Consider the following 5,736-nt stretch of genomic DNA (forward strand, 5'->3'; position numbering starts at 1 on the left):
CGAGAGGTCAGAGCTCAGAGCTAAAATCTCACCCTTCCGCCTGTGGTGTCCCAGCTTCCCGAAAGAGACCTATTTCCTGTCTGTTCGTCTATTTATAGTATTTTGTTCTGCCTTCTCATTGGTTGTAAACCCAAACATGTGACTGCCTCATCACTGTCTGAATGTACAGCCCCCTAGGTCTTAAAGGCATATGTCTCCAATGCTGGCTGTATCCCTGAACACACAGAGATCTATGGGGTTAAAGGTGTGCGCCACCACCGCCACACTCTGTCTATGGCTCTAATAGCTCTGACCCCCGGGCAACTTTATTTATTAACATACAATCAAAATCACATTTCAGTACAATTAGATTACCACCACACTTCTTAGGGAAAAGTCAATTGGGAAAACCACGAAGGCACACATGATTTTCATAACAGAAGACAGCTGATATATAACAAGCCAAGTAACACCAAAAACTCCTTGGGATTTGGCTTCCTCTTGTTGTGCCCAGATCGTGACCCCCAGAGAGACCACCAAAGACGAGCATGTGGAATGCAAAAGCAAGGTTTAATTCTGGATATACAAGCCTAGGCAGGGACTTCGTCCAATACATCCAACGCAGTGGAGGCTGGAGGAAGCGTCCACCTGTCTGCAAGCTCAGTTTTTAAAGGGAAAAGTCACAAGGTTACATCATTTAGGGGTGCTAGTATGGATACAATTCTGATTGGCTCGCTTCTAGGGATTTCTAGAAATTACTTCTAAGGGAGTGGTTGCCCGCCACCATTCTCATTGGCTGCCCTCAGGTGGGGGCATTTCTGTGGTCAGTTACCCTGGAAACCAGGGAGAGGACATTCCATAGTCTGGCAGGCAGACTATCTTGTGACTCTGTACTTTTACACTTCCTTGTTTCTGGAATCTGAACTGACTGGTTTCAGTAACTAATGGCCTATTCCTAAAAGGAGAAATCTTAGGCCTTAGTTTTAGGGTGAAAGCATTTTGGTCTTATTTCTAAGATGGCTCATTTTGGTCTCACACTCTGGAGGAATTCCCTGATTCCTCTAGGTAGTGACTTTGCCATAACCAGCTGAGTCCTCACGATATATTCCTGCGGCCTGCAGCACAAACTAGTGAAAACACATGAACTGTGATCCAATAGCCGAGAAACCCCCATGGAACTCTGGATAAGTGAGACAGTTATTTAGCTTGAACTGTTTAGGGGGGCCCCAAGCAGTGAGATTGGGACCTGTCCTCAGTGCATGAGCCAGCTTTTTGGAACCTAGTGCCTATGCTGAGACACTTTGCTCAGCCTTGGTTCAGGGAGGAGGGGATTGGACCTGCCTCAACTGAATATACCAGGCTCTGCTGACACCATGCCTTGGAGGAGGTGGGAATGGGGGGCTGGTAGGGGGAGAGGCTGGGGGTGGGAGGAAGGAAGACAGGGGAATCTGTGGTTGATATGTAAAATGAATAGAAAATCTCTTAATAAAAAGACAAGAAAAAAAAGAGAGATTTCTCAAGCTCTAGATGGCTATCTGAGCTCCAAGTTGATAGATCATAATGTTGCTATTGTTGTGCCCAGATCGTGACCCCCAGAGAGACCACCAAAGACGAGCATGCCGGAATGCAAAAGCAAGGTTTAATTCTGGATATCCAAAAGCAATACAAGCCTAGGCAGGGACTTAGTCCAATACATCCAACGCAGTGGAGGCTGGAGGAAGCGCCCACCTGTCTGCAAGCTCAGCTTTTAAAGGGAAAAGTCACAAGGTTACATCATTTAAGGGTGCTAGTACAGGTACAATTCTGATTGGCTCGCTTCTAGGGACTTCTAGAAATTACTTCTAAGGGAGTGGTTGCCCGCCACCATTTCTCATTGGCTGCCCTCAGGTGGGGGGCATTTCTGTGGTCAGTTGCCCTGGAAACCAGGGAGAGGACATTCCATAGTCTGGCAGGCATTACCTCGTGACTATCTTGTGACTCTGTACTTTTATACTTCCTGGTTTCTGGAATCTGGACTGACTGGTCTCAGTAACTTCTGGCCTGTTCCAGTAACTTCTGGCCTGTAGCTAAAAGGAGCAGTCTTAGGCCTTTAGTTTTGGGGTGAGAGCATTTTGGTCTTATTTTGGTTCCATAGCTATTGTTTGGTTTTTGGCTCTTTTGGGGAACTTGCCATTCAGCTCAAAAAAAAAAAAAAAAAAAAAAAAAACCATACACAGAGGCTTATATTTAATTATAAATGCCTGGCCTTACTTTGACTTGTTGCTTGCCATCTTTCTTTAGTTCTTAAATTATCCTGTCACACTTAAGGCTCTGGGCTTTTCTATGGATGTCCAGAGTCCAGGGAAACTGCTCTATCCAGCGAGGGATATCTGAGGGAAAGGAAAATCTACGTACACTATGTTCTTATATCAGTTAACTTTATTCCTCTAAGATAAAACTCCATCTATTCAGCTACAGCTCTGTCAGGCATTCAGGACAAGAATAAATCTAGATACACCAAGCTCCTTATCCATCTACTTTATTTCTCTGGGATGAAATCCTGTCTCCATAGCTTCAGTTCCTCTTTGTCCTCTCTTTCACTGTTCCCTCAAAGTCCTGCTAACAACTAAGCTCTTATGCTTCCCACCTCATCTTTGCCCTCTGTCTCTTCTACCTACATCTCTACTCGCTTTCTATTCCTGGGTCTGATGAACTCTACAAGAGTTCTGCCTTACCATGTACATTACCTCTGTGTTTTTTTCTCCCTGGTCATTCCATTCTATATGTCTCCACAGAAAACACCTGTTCCTTCCTCCCCTGGCCATGTGGTTCTCTGCCTCCTGAGGAATGTTGCTCCACCCTACCTTGCACCTTGATATGTAAAAACATCTTTTGTTCTCAGGCAATTGCTCTGGAAAGCCACTAGGGCTCAAGGCAATGGGATGGTCTGAGCTTCATTTGCACAAGAAACAAAGCAATGTGTCTCCAGCCAGTTTGTCTCCTAGGCTCAGCTGGGGAGTTAGTTACCTAGAAGTTCAGCAGGTCTGAGGAGCTGAATTGTTTGCCAATTCGTCTGGGAATATTTGGGCATGTAAGAATTTCATAGCAGAAGACAGATGAAATATTAAATATTAAAAGCTGGATAACACCAAATATTTATAATAAATGGCTTGTGTTATGCCCAGATCTCGGAGGCCCCCAAAAGACCACCATGGAGACGAAATCCCGCATGTAAAAGCAAAGAGCCTTTATTTCAAGCTCCAGAGCCTGGTCCCTCTGTCTGTACAACACAGTGGTGAGAGCAAAGCACCCTGAACTACGGTGGGGCAGAGTTTTTGTCGTAGCAGATGTTGGGGTGAGGGGATTTCCAGGATCCAGGACCCTGATTGGCTGACAGTTGTCTAGGGGTATCTATAAAAAAAAAAAAATAGGTGTGTGCTAGACTCAAGGACATCTGGTCACCTTATCTAATGGTTGGAATGTTTGGGATGTCAGGTACTTCCTCACCCCTAGGTAAATCCCTGGGTGGTATCAGCTTAAGGCTTTCCTGGATCTGGGTGTGGCCTGCCAGTAAGCCTGTTATAGATAGAAGCTGTGTCTAGACCCCTAAGCCTGTCATGGCTGCTGGGTGGTCAAGCTATTTTGGGGCCCCTTCACAGCTTGGCTTCTGACAGACCTTTGGCTGGTCAAAGTATACCTTTAATACACAGCTGAATCTCTATAATATGTTTGTGTGGCCCACCACACATTTCCTGTTCTCTTACTTCTGAAAATCGTACTCTTACACCATGGATTGCTGTGTTTCTAGGTAGCTGACCCCTGGAGTTCTCCTCCTTCTCTGGCTACTTATTTTTCTCTTCTCCCAGATTTTTCCCTCTATATATTCTCTCTGCCTGCCAGCCCTGCCTATCCTTTCTCCTGACTTACTATTTGCCATTCAGTTCTTAATAAACCATCATATAGTTTATCAGAAGCACAATAACACAGCTTCACAGAGTTAAACAATGCAACATAAACAAAAGTAACACATCTTAAAATAATATTCCCCAACAATGGAGAGTTCAGTTCTGTATTTCCTATTGCTACAAGTCTTAGTTAGGGTCACTTAGTTAGCGGCACTCTTACCCTGCAAGGAAATGTCACGAAACACAACAGAATCCACTAACAAGAGTTTTATTAAGATAAGAGAAAATAACAGACAAGTGCTGGGGCTTGCAGAAGAAACATGTGTGTGGAGAAGGAGAAGAAGAAGGAGAGAAGGAGAGGAAAGAAGGAGAAGGAGAAGGAGAGAAGGAGAAGGAAAGAAGGAGAAGGAGAAAGCCTGGAATATGGTGCTGGCTTATAAAGGCTGGGTGGCCCACAAGTACACAGGTCAATATGGCTGCCCAGTCATGGGGGCGTGTTGTGAATCCATCATCCCTGACTCTTCTTTTTTAAAAAAGAAAAAAAAATTGTGGTTAAGTGGGTATGGGGCGATGTTTCTCTCAAAGACTGCTTCCAGCTGAATAGTGGGCATTGGTTGACTCTTGGGGGAAAAGGGGAGGGTAGCTTGTGAAGTCCTGGGATGATGGTGGGGGCGGTCCTAGAATAACATTCTGCTGTCCCCTTGTTCTGCAGCTGTCCATCCATGCTGTGGCTGGGAACCTTCTGTTTGACAAGATACTGTTTACATAGAAAAGGCTAAGAGAAAAAAGAATCATTATTATTTTACTTTTGGAGTTGGCATTTATCTGAGGTAGATCTGGCCTGCCCAGATGGAGACATGTGACATTTATCTGAGGTAGATCTGGCCTTAGTACTCTGCTTAATTTTTATCTGAGATAAGCCTTATTAGAGGTAGTTTATTTAAGGCACCTGTTTCCTTTATTAGTTTAGCATTTAGGGAATGCAGGTGCTCAGTTACTGAGTATTGAACAATGATAGATTGTTGTATTATATTTTTCCTTACCGCCTGGATATTTTTGATGGCCCTTTTTGCCTCTGGCTTTGTGTGGCCCTAGTTGGGAAAGAAAGGGGTGATACCTTATTCCTCTGGAATTGGTGACAAGGCAGTGGATCCTGATGTCCTCTGGAGCTTGAGAGTACAAGGCCCTGTTTGTTTCACTGTATATGAAGAGAGATTTTTTCCTGGATGGAGGTGAGATAAAAGGTTTTAGATGAGACAGGTGGACCCAGTGAGGAAAGCCCTCGAGTTTAGCAGCTGTAGGAGTCACAAGAATTACCCTGAAGGGTCCTTGCCACTTAGGGGAAAGGGGTGAAGGGCACTGGAATCAGAGAAGAACCTGATTCCCAGTGTGTATTGGAGGTGGACAATTATTGTCACATGGCTGAGGTAATGAACAGTCTTCGTAGCTCCATAGAATAGACCTTAGGTGACATAAAAGGGGAGTTAACAGGCTATCTGGAACAGTTGGAAGGTTGGATAAAAGACTTGGTGTTAGAACTGGCCTTCCTTCCATACATTAGTTCAAATGGAGAAATCGAAAGAGACTTTTTAGGAAGAGCCCTGAGCCTGAGAAGAGCTAGAGGCAATAATCTTACCCAGTCGAGATGAAGTTCCTGTGACATCTTAGTAAGAATAGTTTTTAAATACCTGTGAGGGTGTAGGCTGTACTGTATGGATTCCCTGTAGTGAGTGAGGTGAGACTTGGCCCTGGAGGGCCGCTGTCCTGGATGTCTGGTTGGTACACTCCACCTTTCCTGAGGATTGAGGATGGTATGGGGTATGAAAATGCCAAGGAATGTTAAGAGCCTTATCTAGTGTCTGAGAAGTCTGAG

The 5,736-nt window shown here is 44.6% G+C and overlaps 1 long non-coding RNA gene across 1 annotated transcript; it reads right to left on the reverse strand.

Annotated features, from left to right (window-relative positions):
- Positions 1–4,115: 4,115 nt before the first annotated feature.
- On the reverse strand, positions 4,116–5,220 carry LOC143269577 (uncharacterized). The gene is made up of 2 exons (XR_013046074.1): positions 4,981–5,220; positions 4,116–4,638 (listed from the first exon to the last, which is right to left on the reverse strand). It is a non-coding gene; the product is annotated as an uncharacterized LOC143269577 (long non-coding RNA).
- Between the last annotated feature and the right edge of the window lie 516 nt (positions 5,221–5,736).

The sequence above is a fragment of the Peromyscus maniculatus genome, chromosome 19, assembly GCF_049852395.1.
Source record: "Peromyscus maniculatus bairdii isolate BWxNUB_F1_BW_parent chromosome 19, HU_Pman_BW_mat_3.1, whole genome shotgun sequence".
Classification (NCBI taxonomy): Eukaryota; Metazoa; Chordata; class Mammalia; order Rodentia; family Cricetidae; genus Peromyscus; species Peromyscus maniculatus.